Source organism: Gorilla gorilla, chromosome 19 (assembly GCF_029281585.2).
Source record: "Gorilla gorilla gorilla isolate KB3781 chromosome 19, NHGRI_mGorGor1-v2.1_pri, whole genome shotgun sequence".
NCBI lineage: Eukaryota > Metazoa > Chordata > Mammalia > Primates > Hominidae > Gorilla > Gorilla gorilla.
In genome coordinates, this window is record NC_073243.2 from 98412986 (window position 1) to 98434338 (window position 21353).

The window sequence follows — 21353 nt, forward strand, 5'->3', positions numbered from 1 at the left end:
AGGTGATCTTCAATCTCTGGTATCCTTTCTTCTGCTTGATTTATTTGGCTATTGGTACTTGTGTATGCTTCATGAAGTTCTCGTGCTATGTTTTTCAGCTCCATCAGGTCATTTATATTCCCCTCTAAACTGATTATTCTAGTAAGCTGTTCCTGTAACCTTTTATCAAGGTTCTTAACTTCCTTATATTGGAATAGAACATGCTTATTTAGCTTAGAGGAGTTTGTTATTACCCACCTTCTGAAGCCTACTTCTGTCAATTTGTCAATCTCATTCTCCATCCAGTTTTGTGCCCTTGCTGGAGAGGAGTTGCAATCATTTGGAGGAGAAGAGGCATTCTGGGTTTTGGAATTTTCAGGGTTTTTGTGCTGTTTTTTCCTCACTTTCGTGGATTTATCTACTTTCGATCTTTGAGAATGGCGACCTTTGGATTGAGTTTTTGTGTGGATTTGGGTTTTGAGTTTTTGTTGATGTTGTTGTTGTTGCTTTCTGTTTGTTAGTTTTTCTTCTAGTAGTCAGGGCTTTCTTCTGCAGATCTGCTGTAGTTTCCTGGAGGTCCATCCCAGATCCTGTTTACCTGGGTATCAGCAGTGGAGGCTGCAGAACAGCAAAGATTGCTGCCTGCTCCTTCCTCTGGAAGCTTTGTCCCATAGGGGCACTGGCCTAATGCCAGCCTGAGCTCTCCTGCATGAGATGTCTGTCGACCCCTGTTGGGAGGTTTCTCCCAGTCAGGAGGCACGGGTGTCAGGGACCCACTTGAGGAGGCAACCTGTCTCTTAGCAGAGCTGCTGTGCTGTGCTGGAAGAATATCCCTTGTCAGGATCAGCTGCTGTCTCCACAGCCAGCAGGCAGGAAAGATTAAGTCCGCTGAAGCTTTGCCCATAGCCGTCCCTCCGCCTAGGTGCTCAGTCTGAGGGAGAAGAGAGTTTCATCTGTAAGCCCCTGACTGGGTTTGCTGCATTTCCTTCGGAGATGCCCTGCCTAACCAGTCCCGATGAGATGAACTGGGTACCTCAGTTGGAAGTGCAGAAATCACCAGCCTTCTGCATTGGTCTCACTGGGAGCTGCAGACTGGAGCTGTTTCTATTCAGCCATCTTCAACTATACTTCTTGAGTTATTTTTCTATGTGTGGCTTCTTTAACAATTATGGAAATAAAGATATCAAATGAGTTTGAAGTAGTTTGGCAGCAAGATATTAAGTATTTCAGCATATTCATTAGAAATGACACCTGTTTATAAATAATCATTCGAAACATATTTTGACCCACTGATAGGTTTTATTAATTTTTTTATTTTTTATTTTTTCTGAGACAAGGTCTCCTCTGTCATCTAGGCTGGAGTGAAGTGGCATGATCACAGCTCACTGCAACCTTGATCTCCCAGGTTCAAGCGATCTTCCCACTTCAGCCTCCCACGTAGCTAGGACCACAGGTGCATATCACACGTCCAGCTAAGTTTTGCTTTTTTTTTCTTTCCATACAGATGAGGTTTCCCTATGTTGCCCAGAGCTCAAGTGATCCTCTTGCTTTGGCCTCCCACAGTGCTGGGATTATAGGCATGAGCCACTGTGCCCAACCCCATCTGTATGTTTTAGTCTAGCTATCAGAATAAGTTGTCTAATAAGAAAATGTCAATGATAATAAGGCAAATATTCCAACGATTGGAAACAAATATGTAAACGAGGCTCAAAATATAAAATCTGCGACAGAGTTTTACTTTTTAAATAAGCGAGGTGCAATATTGGTGTGTCATGCTGAGCATAAATGATACTTTGACTCATTTAGCTTCATTTTTCAGTACATTTAGGGAAATTATCTTTACAGCGAAATACATAGTTTGCTATGCTTTTGCATAAAAATGGAGAGACGACATATGAATAAAATCTAACAAGCATTACCTCTGGTCTTGTTTTGTACCCTAGTCTTAAGACAGTGGTACAGTGTTAATAATGCAAAACTAAATGGAAATCTAGGTGCCATTTTATGACTTCATTGAGCCTCATCACTGAGAATGTAATTTCTCAAAATATGTCTTCTATCTCTTAATGCTTTTTCTTCCTTTAAATTTTTGGGAAACCACTCCAAATATCAAGTGAAAGGATGAAGACATGGCATAAGTATCCTGAGTGGGCTGTGCACAGAGGCTCACGCCTGTAATCCCACCACTTTGGGAGGCCGAGGTGGGCAGATCACTTGAGGTCAGGAGTTCAAGACCAGCCTGACCAACATGGCAAAACACTGTCTCTACTAAAAATACAAAAATTAGCTGGGCATGGTGGCATACCTGTAGTCCCAGCTACTTGGGAGGCTGAGGCAGGAGAATCGCTTGAATCTGGGAAGTGGAGGTTGCAGTGAGCCGGAATCATGCCACTGCACTCCAGCCTGGGTGACAGAGTGAGACTCCATCTCAAAAAAAAAAAAAAAAAGGTATCCTGAGTCCTGACTCCTGGTTCTTGTTCCCCCCTTAGCTAGTTGGACTAGTCATTCACTTCTCTGGGCCTTGGTTGCCTAATTAGAAGGTGAGGGTGCCAGATAGAGGATCTCTCATGGATATTCCAATTCTGATAATTCATGGAGTGACACAGCAGAATTGCTGAGGTCCCACTGGTGAGCCAATTGGTAATTGTATTAGATGAGCTGTGTTTTGTATATTCACTACTGAGAATGTTTGCTGTCTTGATGTCTTACCATTTTGAGAGGCTTCCCTATAGATTATCAATCTCTATGTCTACGAACAATGCATATTTCTTAAAATGTCAACTTTATTTTGACCTTTGTATCTAAAATAGCTTGAATGGTTGCTCATCTCTATAGAGGCTGTACTGGTAAATCTTGTGCCAGTTATAGGGAGTCCTTGTGGTTCTGTCAGTGGCAGTAGCGTTCCTGGGATCAGTATGGTCTTGCAGCAAAGAGGATGGGTTTGAAGTTAGCAGGCCTGGATTTGAATCTTGGTTTTGGTCTTTACCGGTGTATCAGAAGGTTCATTGTAACTATTGAGTGAGTCATCAAGATACGAGAAAGTTTTCAGATGGAGATGCTGATTTTTAAAGGAAGTACGTGGGAATCAATTTCACAAATTCCCAAGCTCATCACATGTAGGGAGGATATTAAAAGATTCAAAAAGAATGTAGAGAGAAGACTTGAAAGAAGGTGGGATGTTTTTTGAGAGCTTATGGAGTTCTGTGAGTCTCATATTCCTCCCTAAGCTACTAATGAGATAGCTTTGAGCTTTTACAGGACTTCTTAAATAGTATGAAGTTCTGACGATGGAGCACAGTATCTTTTAGAAATCTCTCAGTCCACAGGGTGGCTGGTAAAGTGTTCTGAGGGCTACAGTAGCAAAGAAGGGCTGTTGTGGGTCCTTCCCGGGTCTTTCCTGTGGGCCACATGTGAAAGAGCTGATCTGCAGTCATTTTACATTTTTCCTGAGAGAACCTCCTTGGAGGTCCAGTGGAGAGGCTGTTTCTATGGAATGGACCATGAGAAACCCCGGGTTGGAGGGCCAAGGGACACCTAGAGGAAAACTGCATCTCCTGGCCTTCGGAGTTGTTGCCAGAGAGTTCATGAAGGTGCCCACTAGAGATGGATTTGGCTTTTTCATAAGCCAGTTTCATAGGCAGTCAGCACAGGACAGCAGGTAGGAAGTCTCTGTGCCTTTCTGCTTCCTCCTTCCCTATATCTGATCCAGAAGAAACCTAGAGGCAGCCGTGATGTGGGAGGGTAGGTAAAGGAGAAGGTGAAATAACAACTTGGAAACAGAAGCCTGAGGATTTCCTTCTGTGCTTCTTGCTGGAGGAAGCAATCAGATGTAATTTCTAAATTGTGACTATGAACTGGCCATAAGGCTTTAATTTTCTCATAGTGATCAAAAAAGTCTTGAGTTTGCCTGACTTTTTATCCAGCTGAGTACATTTCAAGGAACAGAAGAAACAAAAATAAACTTGTGTTCTGAGTATCTCACAGGCAAGCTTGTACCATTTACCGGAATCTAGAATGACATTGACCTAGGGACCTTATTTAGAGTGGTAGAGTTCCATTGCCCCGGTTATCCTCAGATGGTGCTATCTAGGGAGACTTAGTGGACTAATGATCCTTTTCCCATTGTCCATTTCTTCATTTCTAAATATGCTGTGTTTGTGCAGAATCAGAGCAACAATGATGTTAAAATATTTCACTCTTGGTAGGAGTTTGATCAATGATATCTTTCTTTAAAACCATCTTAATTTGAAATGATGTCATAAAATAATAATTTTGATTTGATTACAACCATTTTGAAAGAGAAATAAATTTAGAGTAAAAAGCATATTAAAACCCTTCAACTGTATTCTGATGAAAGGGTTTCTTTCTGCATATCCACAGCAGCTTTTCTACAAGGGCAGGCAGGTAGTGCGACCCTTTTCTCTCTTATTATCACAGCCAGCAATCAGAGCAGCAGGACCTCCTCCCTCTCTCCCTCTCAAAAGAGATGGGAGGGTGGGGCAAAGCTCATCTCCCAGGAGAGCTCCTGACAAAACGGTCTCTATTTTTAACATCCGCGAAAGCTATACATTTTCTCAGACGATTCTTAGAATCAAAGGAAAGAGCATATTCTGGCCCACTAGGGTCTTAGAAATTGTCACCTTCTCCTTGGGTGGCTATTGGGGTGACAGTAAACAAGCAACAGATCTTCAACAAAAGCCATTAATAGATGCTGAAGCACTCAAGTATCCCTCCTCACATCCCTCCACCTCCTCACCTGGTGCAGAAACACAGAGACTCAGATGAAGTGAAGCTGTTCTTTCCGAAACGTAGCGACCGATGCCTTCTTACCTCTTGTTAACCCATGAGCTGTGTGAACAATGGGCAAGTAGTTCTCTTTTGAGATTGTAGCTGTGTTGGGTGCAGAAATATGGGTAATATCCACATTAGAATTTTCAGGAGTTACAGAACTGTTGTCCATTTCACTGGATAAAGGAGGATTCTCTGGAGTCATCAGTGAGGCCGAATTTCCATTCATGATTTCAGGGGACATAGTTGACATTTTTGCCGTCATCATGCTGTGCTGGGCAGAGCCTTGTCACCATGGATCAAAAAAAAGATAACAGAGGCTCCTCTGTATCAGAATCTGGAATGACATTGGTCTGCAGGCCTTATTTAGAGTGGCCCCTGCCTCAGTTCTCAGCAGAGACTTATTTCTGTAGCACAAATACCCGGGAACTTAGGCAGGCCGGACAGGTCATGTTCTGTGTGTGAAACGTGTCTGGGTGGTTTTAGTCCAGTATTAAAAACTTAATTTCATCAGCAGTTTGTCAGAATTGACTTTGTTAGGAAAGCACATTTTGGGTGATTACTAATACAGCAAGTATATCTATCGTTCTCTTTCTCAAATTAAAAAATTTGTTGATATAATACAAGTACAAAGATCCACAAGTCAAGTAGTACTGGAGGGGATTTAATAATAAACAGCTATCTCCTGTTTCACCCTTTCTCACCCCTCAGTTCCACTCCAAAAAGCCAACTATTTCCAAATTAGTAGTGCTTTATTCACCCTGGTATTTATTTCTGTATTTCTAAAGAAATTGCATATGCTTGCTGTTTCTTGATTTATCCACTTTAGTCATTATCTATTGTCTTTTTATTATAGAAGATAAAAATGTGGGAGTCACTTTTTTGAGATCTCACATATTAAAAATGTGTTTTCTAGTATCTCAGTATTAATTTAGGAGTTAAACTTTTGTGCTGGATGTCATCTTTGTTTAGAATTTTTAGGTCCCCTGTTCCAGGTTTCATTCTGATTTCATTTTTGGTTTTTTTTTTTTCTGCAACTATTCTCCCACCTCTCTAACCCTCAGAACCTTGTAGGATCTTTTCTTTATCCTTGGTTTTATGGACCTTATAGGAATGAGTCTTGGTGAGTCCTTTTTCTTTTATTTGGCTGGAATTTGCTGTGCTGTTTCAACTGGAAAACTTAATTTTATAATTCATTTGATAATTTCTTCTCCTCTATTTCCTCTGTTCTTTTAGTCAGGTATTATAACTTGGGGAGGTAACTTAGATATTGATTCTATGTTTAAAGTTTCTAAGTTTCTTTTCTTTATTTTAAAAATAATTTTATGGGTCCATAGTAAGTGAATATATTTATGGGGTACAAAAAATATTTTGATACAGTCATACAATGAGTAAAATGCACTCCAGGTAAATGAGGTACCTATCGCCTCAAGCATTCATCCTTGCCTTGTGTTACACACAATCCAATTATACTCTTTTAGTTATTTTAAACTGTGTCCTGAATGATTGTTGACTGTAGTCACCCTGTTGTGCTACCAAATACTAGATCTTATGTATTCTATCTAACTATATTTTTGTACTCATTAACCATTCCCACTGCACCTCAGCCCCGACTACCCTTCCTAGCGTCTGGTAACCATCCTTCTATTCTCTATCTCCATGAGTTCAATTCTTTTAGTTTTTAAGTCCCACAATTGGATGAGAACCTGTGAAGGTTGTCTTTCTGTGTCTGACTTATTTCACTTAACGTAATGATCTCCAGTTTCATCCACACTGGTAAATGACAGGCTCTCATTCTTTTCTGTGGCTGAATAGTTCTCCATTGTGTATACATACCACATTTTCTTTATCCCTTCATCTGTTGATGGACACCTAGGTTGCTTCCAAATCTTGGCTATTGTAAATAGTGCTGCAATGAAATTACGGGAGTGCCGATATCTCCTCAGTATGCTGATTTCCTTTCTTTTGGGAATATTCCTAGCAGTGGGATTGCTGGATCATATGGGAATTCTATTTTTAGTCTTTTGAGGACCTCCATACAGTTTTTCACAGTGGTTGTATTAAGTTACATTACCACCAACAGGGTGCCATTTTCTCCACATCCTTGGCAGCATTCATGATTGCCTGTCTTTTGGATAAAAGCGATTTTATCCAAAATGGGTGAGATGATATCTCATTGTAGTTTTGATTTGCTCATATAAATGGAGTCATACAGTATTTGTTTTTCTGTGACTGGTTTATTTAGTTAATTTCACGCCCTCCAGGTTCATCCATATTGTCACATGTTGCAGGATTTCCTTCTTTCTAAAGGCTGAATAATATTCCATTGTTTGCATATACCACATTTTCTTTATTCATCTGTCAATAGGTTGGCTTCACATCTTGTCTATTATGAATAGTATCACAGTGAACATGGGAGTGCTAATATCTCTTTGAGATCCTGATTTACATTCCTTTGGAGAAATATCAGAAGTGTGATTGCTGTATCCTATGGTAGTTCTAGTTTAAATTTTTTGAGGAATCTCTACACTGTTTAATACAGTGGCTGCATCATTTTGCACCCATACTAACAGTGTACAAAGGTTTTAGTTTCTCTATATCCATATCAACACTTGTTGTTTTGATTCCACTGATAATAGGCATCCTGACAGGTATGATATAATATCTTATTGTGATTTCAATTTGTGTTTCCCTGATGATTAGTGACATTGACCATTTAAAAATATATATGTTTACCCATTAATCATATGTACGTTTTCTTTGGAGAAATGTCCATTCAACTTCTTAACCCATTTTTAAATTGAATTATTTGTTATTTCTTTAACTACTGATTTGTAGGAGTCATAGATTCTTGAACTTAATGAAATTTGTTATTTGATCTTTTTATGTTTGGCAATTCCCATTAAGCAAATCACTTGGCTGAGGTTGTACCTTGGAATAGAACCAAGTAGTTTCAGTTCTAAGTAACCTTTGAAAACAATACACTTTTACCTGAAAGTGGTCTGTAAAGATTGTATGGGCCCTTGATAACATGGGTTGGCTACTTACAGAAAAGCAGATGCTTTGGGTGAGATATGCACCTGCCCAGCCTTGTGTTATGTGGCCTTAATATTTTCAGTGTTAAAATCAGTTCTAGGCCAGCAGACATTTCTTCTATCCAAGGATTTTATGCACAGAGAAGCTGCATGGAGGAGTAGAATTCTGGAGGTAACATGATGATTTACCTGTGGAAAAGCGATGCCATGTTTCACAAAGGCACCATTCATGGGTAAGAGCTGTAATTTACAGTTTGCAAGCCATTCTTTTTTTTTTTTTTTCGTGGTCTTGCTTTTTCACTCAGGCTGGAGCTCAGTGGCCGGATCATGGCTCACTGCAGCCTCGACCTCTCCAGTTCAAGTGATCCTCCCACATCAGCCTCCCAAGTAAGCTGACAGGCACATGCTACTGTGTATGGCTAATTTTAATTTTTTAATTTTTTTGTAGATATTGCTGGGGGGAGGGGTCTCATTATGTTGCCTAGGCTGGTCTTGAACTCCTGGCCTCAACAATTCTCTTGCCTTAGCCTCCAAAGTGCTGGGATTATAGGTGTGCTGTTGGCTTCTTTATTGGTCACCTTTTTACTCAGTTTAATATTACGAATGGTAATGGAATTTAATTAGCCTTAAGTTGTTTGCTTAAGTCACTGCTTCAGTAGAGGAGTCTGGGATGAGTCATTGTAGATATTTCAGGATATAGGTAGGCAGTATTTGTTTCCTGGTCTTTATCATAATCACAAAGCCCTTGAAAGAGACTCCTATAATGCACCCATAGGATAAAAATGTAGTGCATAGGTAATCTTAGCGATCAGCACTTTAGACTTATTTATTAGTGCCTCACGTGTGAGAGGAACCATGCTGACTGCTGGGTTAAGCAGGTAATTAATTAAAATGTTATGTTATTTTTCTGCAGTTTGGTATTTATGGTATTTGTCGGGTTTCAAATTTATTTGTTGTAAATTTTTTTATTTTAAATATTCACGTTTGTGCCTAATTTTATATTCATAACTTTTGGTGTTCTTATTTGAAAGAAGTTTCTCCAAATTGAATTACCTAGAGGACCACACAACCTGGACAATCTGAACAACTACTGGCCTAACCCCTTTGGAATGCAGGTGACTTGGGAATAGGGACTTTGCCTACCGTATTTACTACTGTATTGTCAGTGCTTAGTGGAGCACATTGCTTTTCGCAGATTCTCAAACAAGAACATGATTGCTGTTCAGAATTTTTTGCAGCCAACATTGAGCATCTCCCAGAAACACAGCAGCCTCTGGGTGGATGTCCATAGTAGATTGTGTATACCTCATATTGAGTGAGGTGAATACCAGCAGCTTTCAAGAGTCAGTCAAAGGGAATACTGGGAAGCCTGCCTTTGTTTCCCTCTTTACTCTCATTCTTCTTTCCTCGAATACATAGCTTTCCAAAATGTAAGATTTCCTAGTTTTTATTTTTGTGGCTTTGCTCTCTCATTGGTAAGGTATGGATTCAAAATGGCAGTGGCTCATGCCTGTAATTCCAACACTTTGGGCAGCCACGGCAGGTGGATTGCTTGAACCTAGGAGTTTGAGACCAGCCTGGGCCACCCACAAAACATACAAAAAAATTACCTGGGTGTGGTGGCGCATGCCTAAAGTCCCAGCTACTCAGAAGGCTGAGATGGGAGGATTGCTTGAGTTCAGCAGGTCAAGGCTGCAGTGACCTGTGATTGCATCACTGCACTCCAGCCTGGGTGACAGAGTGAGACCCTGTGTCAAAAAAAATAAAGAAAAAGAAAAAGCATATAAAAGTACCACTGTCTAGGATTTCCAAGGAGATTAAATGGGATAAAGTCTGTGAAGCACTCAGTACAGCGATGGGGAAATCTTAGCTGCCATCATTCTGATCTTATTCCTAGAGCGCTTGTCTCCATAAAGTCATAGTTATTGATGATAATGGTACAAAGTGGGTTTTTATATTTCCACAAGCTCTAGAAAACCCCGATATGAGGTCAGTCACAGGTGGTGGGAAATTCATGTTTAGGTTCCACAGACACCAAGGTACATAATAACAGGTTTCTGCTTAAAGTCTCCAAGCTAGAATCAGTATCATGAATCTTCGGCAGCAGGCCCACCGATATGTGACTCTCTAGAATCTTCAAAAGCAATGCTTAACATTGCTGACATCCAAATTTCCTGGTATCTATTGAAATGAATGTTAATACTTGAAAATAGGTTTAACACATGATCCAGCTTTCTTTGTACGTGGTCCCTGTTTTTGTCAGAATATATTACATTGAGCCAACAAAGGCAGACAGTGTGATTGTCTTAGTCTGTTTTAACGCTGCTATAAAGAACTTCCCTGAGACTGAGTAATTTATAAAGGAAAGAGGCTTAATTGACTCACAGTTCTGCATGGGAGTTTCCTAGGGAGGCCTCAGGAAACTTACAATTATGGCAGAAGGGGAAGCAGGCATCTTCCTCACAAGGTGACAGGAGAGAGAAGAGCAAAGAAGGAATTCCAAACACTTATAAAACCATCAGATCTCATGAGAACTCACTATTGTGAGGACAGCATGGGGGAAACCCCCATGATCCAGTCACCTCCCTCACTCAACGCATAGGGATTACAGGTCCCTCCTTTGACATGTGGGGATTATAATTTGAGATGAGATTTGGGTGGTGACACAGCTAAACCATATCAGCAGATCCTTCATAAATATTTATTGAGTCCAAAACCAGAGAGCTAAATGCACCCAAAATTCCTACAACAAAACATGACAGAACCTAAAATAGGATAGAAACACTAATATCAAGTCCTGGAGTTTCCTGGTATTAAAAACAAAATAGCCCAAATTTTCTTCTAACTTGAACCACTTGAGAATTGACCTTTAAGACTATGATATAAAATTTAAATGAGATAAACACTGCCATGAAGACAAAGTCATGGAAACGCAGTGATTTGCTAGGAATTAAAGAACTGCAGCTTTGGTGCTACAGGTCTATTCTGTTTTTGTTTTTGTTTTTGTTTTTGTTTTTTTTCCAGGGAGATATTGACCATCAAACAATGTGTCATTCCAGAATGTTGTTTTTACATTTTTTTTGGTGTGAAAATTTGACACAAACATGTATCGATTCTGACTCTAGTGTGTAATAATTACATGGAGAAAAACTGGCCCTCTGAATTTTGCTTTTAATTAAATAAAATTTAATCCCGTATTACTGGTGATATGCTGAAGCAGGAGGATACTTTGCAAACTTAATGTGAAATTTATTAAGTCTACAAAAGTTGATTGTACACTTAGCTAATGCCAGATGCTGTGATAAGTGCAAGGTTTCAAAAATCAATTTACTCTTCAAGGAGCTTGCAGTCTAGAAGAGGCTGGTGTGCAGGAGAAAGTCTTCGCAAGGCTGTCTGTCAGCTGGTATAACAGTACCACTGGGTATAAGCAATGGAGTGGTTAGAAAAGGTTTAGAAGGTATGGAAAGGAGACATTTAAGGAGGGGCTCGACATTGGTGCTCTTTAGTGTCTGGGGAATTAGATAAGTAAGGCTTGGGGAAGTAGGGATTTAGAGAGGAAACAAGAGTTGGGAACTGTCTTCCTGCTACTGATCATTGGTCTGTGAGCACTAGGGAGCCACTAGAAGATTTTTAAGTACCAGAGACACTCAGTGATATTTGAACTGAAGAAAGAATAGTGTGGCTGGGAGGTGAAATTAAAAAAATCCAGTCAACACGAACCAAGTTAGAATACCTCTGCTCCAATTTTCTCATGGAATCAGCGTATGTACAAGTGTTCATCACCTGGACAACAAAACAAAACAACAGATGAAAAATAAACCTATATAAATTAAAATGGAATGATTATTTGCAGTGTAAAAGAACTCCTCCTCTTGACTAATTTGAATCACATGATTTTCAGGCAGCAAAAGAGAATTTAGTCACATTTTTAGAACACCTCCTGCCTCCCTTCCTCTAAGTTGGATACAACCAGGTTAGTAATATATATGCAAGTATTTTGGAAGGAACCCTGAGGAAAAACCTAGGAAGGGATCCCTGGGATGACCACACTTAAATTACTTTTCTTATTCTACAGTTATTCTACTTTAAATAAAATTTCCTTTGGGGTAACCATTTATTGCTGTCTTTGTGAAGCAATTCTCCTGCTCAAATTCTCGAGGGAAAGAGTCCAATTCAGAGACCCCCTTTCCTGCATCCCTTGCCTCTAATTATATATTGCACTTTACTCAGGTTTTTCTCAAATTTTCCCTTTCCCTTGTTTCTTGGACTTCATGACATATTCTTAATAATGCAAAGGAAAGAGATAGATAAGTCATAAGCCACAGGTGTGTCATCATCCCTCTGCATCATGGACCTGGCCTCTAGCTGGTCCTTTTCTCTCTGGAGATACAGTGGGGACAGGAGAGCATGAAAGAGATTCAGGATTATGAGAAGTACAGATTTGAATGGCAAGTCAACAAATCTACTTTCTCTACAGTAACTATGCTCCCAGAGGGGCCAATTCATCAAAAAAGAGTTTGTTAGGGAGGTGAAGGCCACTAAGCAATTTCCGTGGGAGACAGAATTATGAGTTTGGGGAGAAAGCCTCGAAATCCAATAGAAATAAAATGTGTTGGGCTTTGTATGAAAAGACAAAGACATTCACTTGGTCTTGCTTGGACTGTGCATCACTGCCTTGCTGCCCTGAAAGCATTTGCAAAGCCTCTCAGCAGCTATAGCTCTGCACCTTCTTGGCTGTTGATGTCTTTTGTTACAACATGGTTCTTCCTATGAATCAGTGTGTACCAAACCCTGGAGAGCAAAGCAGGCAGCATTTTGTTCTTGTCCTCTTCTATACCATCTTTCAAGGTCCACCCTTTCAGTACCTTTCTATAGTCCTCTGGTTAGCACAGGCTGTTTGGCAGCTCTGTAAGTTAAGTCATGTCTCCCCTTCCCATGAGTGTACCTTTCCATTCTCCTTCCTTCAAAACTAGCCCCTGTATCTTAAGTCAGGGTTTGTAGAATCACAGCCAGGGATTCAGATGCATGTGACATACTGAAGGAGGGCTCTTGGGAGAAGGGGAGTGAAGAAGCAGGATAGGACATGGGGCAATGCTGATGGATGGGGTCTTGGCAGGGGCCCAGTATCATCCTGGTCCCAGTGAATGCTCTGGAGCACATGATCTGCACCACAGAGTCAGCTTTTTTTGAGATATGGGAGTTTGCTTTTTGTGCCCCTTATCAGTCAGTGATTGGCTGTGGGCTGTCCCAGGTTGGGGTGAAGGTTGCCTAACCTCTCAGGAAAGGCTGATGCCTTTAGGCTGAGGATAGTTGTCTGCAGAACGGACAGTTGTGGGCCATGAGCAGCCAACACTCAAAGGAGTTGGGGGGTCAGTAACTTGGGCAGTAGGTCAATCTGAGTGTAAAGGGGTCAGGGCAGAGCACCAATAGCATCAACTGCATGTACTCCTTGCCTTTAGGCCAGAGTTTCATACGAATTTTTAAGAGATGATAAGTGCCTATCCTGTTTTCTTTTCCAGGAGTGTTTGCACCATGTCCTAAGCTGTAGGAAATAATGAACAGTGGCGGAGCCACAGGCATTATGCATGAGTCATGTGGAGAATTCTTTGGGCAGTAGGCAGAACCATCCTAGTACCTTGTTCATCATATTCACAAAACTGGAGTTCTAGCCGGAAGCTTTGTGTTTCTGTCAACTACACATATTTCCTGGTAAAGCTCAGGGCTGCATGGTTTGATTCATGGTTTGTATGCATCCTCAGAGAGTTGTTTCTTTAATTCTCCAGGGTACACACATCCAGCTCAGATATGTGGCCCTAGGAGGCTGAGTTATACTAAGCATGGGTCTCCTGCAGTGAGACTCTGTGATCCTGTAGTAGACATGGCTACCAGATTTGTGTAGTTTCTTCCATTGTTCCAATTCCTGGGAGCAGCTGAGTAGCCAAGGACTACATTTACTAACTTCCCTTGCATGAAAGTGAAGCCATACAGCTATTCTCATCAATGAAGTGTGGGCAGAAATGTCATTCATCACTTTGGGGCCCATGTGACTAAAAGGCAGAGATGACTTCTCCACTATCTCTGTTCTTCCCTCTGCTACGTGGATGTCAACATCTAGTTTGCAGAAAGTTGGGATGGAAGAGTCTGTGCCTGAACAACCTGTGGAACTCCCCTGCAAACACATAAATTGAACTGATATATGAGCAAGAAATAAATTTCTGTTGTATTAAGCCACTGAGATTTTGGGTTCCTCAGTTAAAGCAGCTGATGTTAATTTAATTTACACAGGTGTGGAACCCATAGTTGTCTGCAGTGAATGCTGACTCACAGGTGATCTTTGTGAATTAGTGAGGGGGAAGTTGGATGCTTACAGAAACAAAAGTTTCTCAGCTTTGGTTAGGGAGCTTCCATTTAATGTAAGCATCCTAATATAAAGGTCATACTAGAAGTGCTGATGTGTCTTTATACTCCCATCATTGCAGCAAACACCGCCAAAGTGGCAGAACTTAGGGAAATCTCTCACAAAGTTTTTGTGATTTCAAAAGTGGTGTAGTGCAAACTGATATATGATCAAGACCTGGTCATTATTGTTAATCGTGGTCAAAGACAATTCTGACTCTGCAAAGCAGCTCAGAAAATACAGAAGGCAGTGTTGATAACCTCTGAAATAAATGCTGTAGGAATTGACAATTCATTTGTCTAGATATGATGGCTCAAGTTGCATATTCATCATTCTCTTATAGTTTTGAAATACTTGAAAGTTCTCTCTAAATCATTAAGAGATTAAATTGTATGATGTAATTCCCATTTATTATGTCTCCATGGAGAGATACTAAATGAAGTCTTAGAATACTAATGTTAGCGTTCCTCAAATATATGTAAGGATTCCTGATTCTTTGGATTGAATTGGTTAGCCTGGCTTGTTTACCGAGATAAAAGGGAAATATTTTAATTACACATTTGAGAAAACACATCATAGCCTCGTATAATCACTAGAACAATGACTTGTCCCCACTGTGGCTTATGAAACCAAATTAGCACGGAGGAAATGGGTCTCTTGTATTAAAATTTATTCCAAGCTCACTGCTGAAGGCAACTATCAGAGCTGATACACAGAAAAGAAATGGTGCTAACAAAGTGCTGCAGAGACAGGAACAAGTCAAATGTGCCAGGAAAGCAATTAATATAATGCTTATTTCTTCAGGCAATTGAATCAAGGTCAAGAAGAAAGCTCTAGTCTTTTGAAATTCTTACATCATCTCTTTACTTTGGACTGTAGAAGCTGAGAGTTCACTTGCAGAGTTCTCTCCTGAAATCACATAAATAGCCTAGATATTGGAAAAGTATTTTAAGAAAACTTCAAAACTAACGGTTAACTCTCATTTTTTGGTTTTTTAAAAAACAGAAAAGAGGGACATATTCCTTATTGAAAAAATTTAAGCCAAACAGAACGAACATGATAAAAAGTGGAAGTTCCCTATGACTATCCTTCCCAGTTACCAGGGTAATCACTAATATCAACTCTGTATATACCCTTCTAGGTACAGAATATACAATGCACCATATGTTATATTATACATAGTATACAGTATGGGTTATATACTGTATGACATATTACGTATAAATAGAATATGCTTATACATACAAATGTTCTTATATAAAAGAATACCATATTTGTACACACCTGTACAATTTGCTTTTATTTCATTCAAGAATGCCATGAACAATTGAAAAACTGGGAAAAATGCTATGGTTTATGTCACAGAAAATGTTTTAATATCACTTAGTACATAGTAAAGCTTTCTAAAACTTGAGAAGAAAATATTAACAGCCATTTAAAAATAAGCAAGAAATGTGAACATACATTTTACAGAAAAGGATGTGCAAATAGTCATTAAACATGAAAATGTGATCAACATCACTCACTTTAAGGTGGTTAAAATTATAAATCTACATTGTGAAACCATTTCTCGTTTGTCAGATTGACCAAATACTACAAGTTTGACACATCCTCTGTTGGTGAACAAGTGAGAAACAGGCATGTTCACATGCCTGTTTTATTGCTAGTGGGAATAAAACTATAGAAAATCTATGGAGAGCAATTTGTCAATATTTAGTAAAAGCGCACTTAACCTTTGACCCAGCAATTTCAAATCTGTAAAATTTCACTTCAGTGTCTCAAAAGGTCTATTGGAAATAATGCAAATTTACATTTGAACAAAGCTATTCATTGCAGCAATATTCATGAGCAAAAGCTGAAGACAATCCAAATCTTTATTACCAAGGGAGTAATTGAATAAATGTGATGCAGCTGTAAGAAAGAATGAGTGATATCTTCATGTATCATTATACACGTATCATGTACGATGTATCATACACGTATCATGTACGATGTATCATCATACACGTATCATGTACGATGTATCATCATACACGTATCATGTACAATGTATCATCATACATAGATAGGTATGGTCATATATCATCATACATAGGTATGTATCATCATACCTATCTTCATATATCATCATACATAGATAGGTATGGTCTACTCTACAGGATGTATAGTCCAGAGAAAAAAATTACATGAATAACAAACTATATAGAGTTTATTGACTTTTGTTTTGGGGAAGAGGACAGACATACACATAGACCAAAAACCCATAAGAATGCCGGTTACATATTGGAAGATAGGGAGAAAAGAGGACATTGATGGAAACTAGAGTTCTCTGCATGTGTCTTTTTAAAAATAGTTTTTACTTTGGGAGCATAAAAATGTTTTATGCAATTATAAACCAAAATTAAAAAAAATTCAGAAGGCCACCCCTTAAATAAATGTCTTGTTATTTTGAAACATATATATAATGACAAAGTAAATACATAATTATATTAATGTCACTAGCAACCAATAGTTTCAGCATCAGTAAAAAGAATGCAATCTTAAAAACGTTCCTATGAAAACATGATTTATTTATGTCTGTCAATGTGTATGTTTCTAGAGAAAAGAAATAGATTTTGTTAAGAGCCCAATAGTAATGAGCGCCTCTTAATGCCTACATTGTGTTTTCTAAATACCACATTATACTAAAATTAATCAAGACCCCTTGGGAGAAAAATATATAGTCAAAAATTTGGGAGCAGGAAATGTACAAGGTATGCTTCAAACATCATATTGCATTAAAAAGCAAAAGATGGGGTGTGGTGGTTCACACCCATAATTCCAGTGCTTTGGGAGGCTAAGGCAGGAGGATCACTTGAGGCCAGGAGTTCAAGACCAGCCTGGGCAACATACTGAGACCCTGTCTTGACAAAATAGAAAAAAAAAATTAGCCAGACATGATGGTATGCCTGTAATCCTAGCTAATTGGGAGGCTGAAGAGGGAGAATTCATTAAGCCCGGGATGTTGAGGCTGCAGTGAGTTATGATCATGCCACTGTACTGTACTCTAGCCTGGGTGACAGAGTGAGACCCCATCTCTAAATATATATAATATGCAATGTATATATATATATATATAGCAAGGGAGGTATCAAAGACTGCTGAGGGCTCTGTTAAAAGGATAAAGAAGACATCTTGAAGAAATATCTAGTAGTCAGAAGTTTAACAACGTGAACACAGAAAAGAATGACTCCAAAAAAAACTGCCTCATTGGTCATTGTTGGAGGTTATTAAGGCAACAACTTGTTATTCTTCAAGTTAGTAAATAAAAGGAACAAATCAAGTATTCATTGGCATTTCCTAAAAGTATTGTATTTCAGGGAAACCAAATAGTTGGGGAAAAGAAGTCCTTTTAGAGAAGAATTGCATTTCCTATAGGAGAAGGGAATAGCAGAATTTAAATATCACTCGTTGCAGCCTCCATCAAAAGAAAAGAACAGAAGTAGAGAAGTTAATTCAGAAGACATAGAAGAGCCAGACAGAATCAAATAAAAGCCAAACAGGTAAAGTTTCTACCTGATGTTGTGGAAGAACAGGTGTAGGAATTTTGGACTTCTGGTTCTAGCTAATATGTGGTAAACACAACTTATCCCATCTCTTCGTCTCTCTCTCACTAGCAACAACTAATAACCCTGGACTAAAATGCATAAAGCAACTATCAGAAGACATCAAAAGTTGGGAAAATATGGGTCTATTGAGTAAGGAACTGTAGGCCTCAAGTATGACCCAGCAGTGAATTCCTTGACTTTTTTGTCTTTTTGCCTACCATTTATTTCTGTCTGGATGCTAGAACAGTAATACGGTTTGGCTGTGTCCCCACCCACATCTCATCTTGAATTCCCATGTGTTGTGGGAGGGACCCAGTGGGAGGTAATTGAATCATAGGGGCAGGTCTTTCCTGTGCTGTTCTCCTGATAGTGAATAAGTCTCACAAGATCTGATGGTTATATAAGGGGGAGTTTCTCTGCACAAGCTCTCTTTTTGCCTGCTGCCATCCATGTAAGACGTGACTTGCTTCTCCTTGCCTTTTGCCATGATTGATTATGAGGCCTCCCCAGTCACGTGGAACTGTAAGTCCATTAAACCTCTTTCTTTTGTAAATTGCTCAGTCTCCAATATGTCTTTATTAGCAGCCTGAAAACAGACCAATACAAACAGCCTGAAAAAAGAACTGCCAATAAATAAGGCATTAAGAGCCCCAGAAGAGCCTACTCTCTCCAGCCAGAGGACCAAGTAAAGGAAGTCCTATGGGACAGAACCTTTCTGATCTTACCTGCCCTACTCAAGGCAAACAACACCAAAGAAATACCACGTCCTTTGCCCCACCTTCCACCCCAGCTTCAGCTTGGGATGCTACGGGAGGGAGCCCTGTGGCCTCTCCCCACTACAGAGTAAACAGCAGCCAGCAGACGTATGTTCCTCCCCTCCCACGGGCTCTGAGACTGCAGAACAGAGCTCTGTGGACTCTCTCCACCCTACACACATTCTGCCTGATTTGGGTTACTTTATTTTTGAGCATGAAAAACAGGAACATGGTTCTGAAAGTCAGAGGTGTATAAAACAAACGGTATTCTCAGAGGACACCTCTCCCACTGAACCATTTTACATCATTTCTATTCCACTGTTCTTTCCACCTTGTTTTTGCTCACCCACCAATCACATCAGTTTCTGGTTTGTTCTTCCACAACTGAGCAAGCATGTCTTTATTTTCTTATTTTTCCTCCTTATCTTCTGGTTTTAGAGTCTTTTTTAAGTAGAATAGAAGCACCCTAATCCAATTGAATTGTTACTAGTCATTGGTTGGTTAGATTATTTTTAAACCCACCCAGTTCTGTTGGGAAGCATAACAGAATATTTGTTATTCTCATTTTTGTTGATTTCTAAGTGCCTGAGCACAGCCCATTAGCCAGGCATTCTGCTAAGCACTTTAAATCCATTATCTCCTGTAATCCTCACAATAGTTTGTGAGGTTAATACTATTATTATTCCCATAATAATAACCTACCTGTCTTGGTTAAAGATACCAAGACAGGTAGGAGGTGGTGGAGTCTGGATTTGAATTCAGGCACTTCGGACTCCTCCTTTACTCTCAACCCTGATGGTGTTTTTTCTGTAGAAACATCCTTTGCCTTAGTCCAATCTGATGCCTATATTTTGGGTTCCCTTTGTTGGGCTTTATCATCAGTTTGATTCCATCAGTTCTATATCTTTGAGAAATTTTTCTTCATCTTGTTTGCTGGTGAAGACCTTTTCTGATTCTGCTGTAATTTATCCTCTGTTGTATTATATTCTGGTCACATCAGTGGGACATTGGTTTCCAAAAAAGGCAAAAGTGTGTGATCTCTTGGCTATCTTCAGTTGGAAGTTTCCCTATTTTTTCTTCAAAATATCTGAATCAGACTCCCTTTGTGCAGACAATTTTCTCTATGTGTTGTTTTGAAATCTATTTCCCCAAAATTGTAATGAAATTCCAAGGGTTATATTTTATTTCTAATTTCTTATTATTGTTTGTAATTTTCAAAAGTTCAGTTTTCAGTTTCTGTCCTGTCAACATTCATCTCAAGCCCAAAACTCATTTCTGAAGTGATTAGTGATGTAGAAAACACTTTTATGCCTGAATAAAACACATTCTAGAAAGCACATCCTGGAGAGTGGCAAATCCTTTGGATTAGGAAGAAAATTTCATTGTTTTTAAAAAATCTTTTGCTCAATCTGGATCATCCTTTTTTTTTTTTTAACACGGCATATTTGTTTGATACTGAGTGTTTTCTACTTACAAGATACAAACTTGACATGACAGACAAAATACTCTCCTACTTGATCTATAGCTATACTTTTATACTTTAACAGGCTTACTTGATGATTAACTAATTGTCCACATTTTTTTCATCTTCCAGTACCATGAAGAATTTTTAATTGCCATTCTTGTCCATTCTTTCCCATGGGATGGCTTTCATATACAAGAAGAAGTTCTTATGCTTCCTGTGTCGATCGTTTAACAAGAATACTTGAGTTTATGAAATTATCTATTACACTAAGATCTGGCTAAACACATTTCAGTAAATAAGGAGAATGTCCCTTGAATTTAAAGCTCTTAAATGATTTAGAATTTTTTTTGCCTCCTTTCCCACAAAAAAATTTTCTTTCCTGTCAAAACCAGTGAAAATAATTTAAGTCTAGACTAGTATGTTGCTAAGCTACTAGCAAAATATGGATACACCATTCTGGCTAAAGAATTCTTAACTTTTTAATGTTCTGACTATAGGGTGTTTGACTCTGCAAATTTCTTCTACTGTGGATTTTCCTTCTACAATATTAATAGTTACAACAGATTGCTGTCTTCCCACAGCAGGGACTTTGGCACCAAAAAGAGCTATGATGGCAGATGTACTCTCACCTCTCCCACATGTAGCACTTATTTCATGAGGAAAGTTCTAGGATTCAAAATTAAAGAAGCAATGGGTTTTGAAGAATGAGCCTCATACCAGCTGCTTAGCAACAACTCACCATTCTTTATTCTTTATAATCCTAATGGAAAAGAATTAGTACTCCATTTAAGACTGCTATTAATACATGATAATGTAGCTTTCCCTTGGGATAGCCCATGATATACAGTGCTGGCATGGGAACACTCTTTGGTGCTTGAGTCGTCTCTATACATTTGTGGTCAATGGCTGTTTATAGGCTGGGTGCATAGATGGAGTTCTGTCGGGAAAAAGAATTCTACTCAGATCAGACCTATCAACTAAAGAGACTCTGATGGAAAACTCTAGAGATGTAGCAAGATAGAGGGGAAAAAAACAGAGGATATGGATCCACCCTGGGAGCAGAGTTGGAAATTTGGGTCCTCCCATTGACTATGAAGCAGAGACCCAAGGAGCCAGGAAAAATCCAGTATTTAAGAATCAGATTTCTAGGACACAGAATGGTCACAAAAGAGTAGAAAGCGATGGGAGATGGGGGAGGGGAGGGCAAGCAGAGTGTAAGCTGCACACAGGTAATAGATTAGATGTTTTAAATAGGGTCCCTTTGTCATTTATCCTCATAACAACAAGCTGACAGGCTGTGTTGCCATTTATAAATGAAGAAAGTAGACTTCAGACCCCTTACATCTG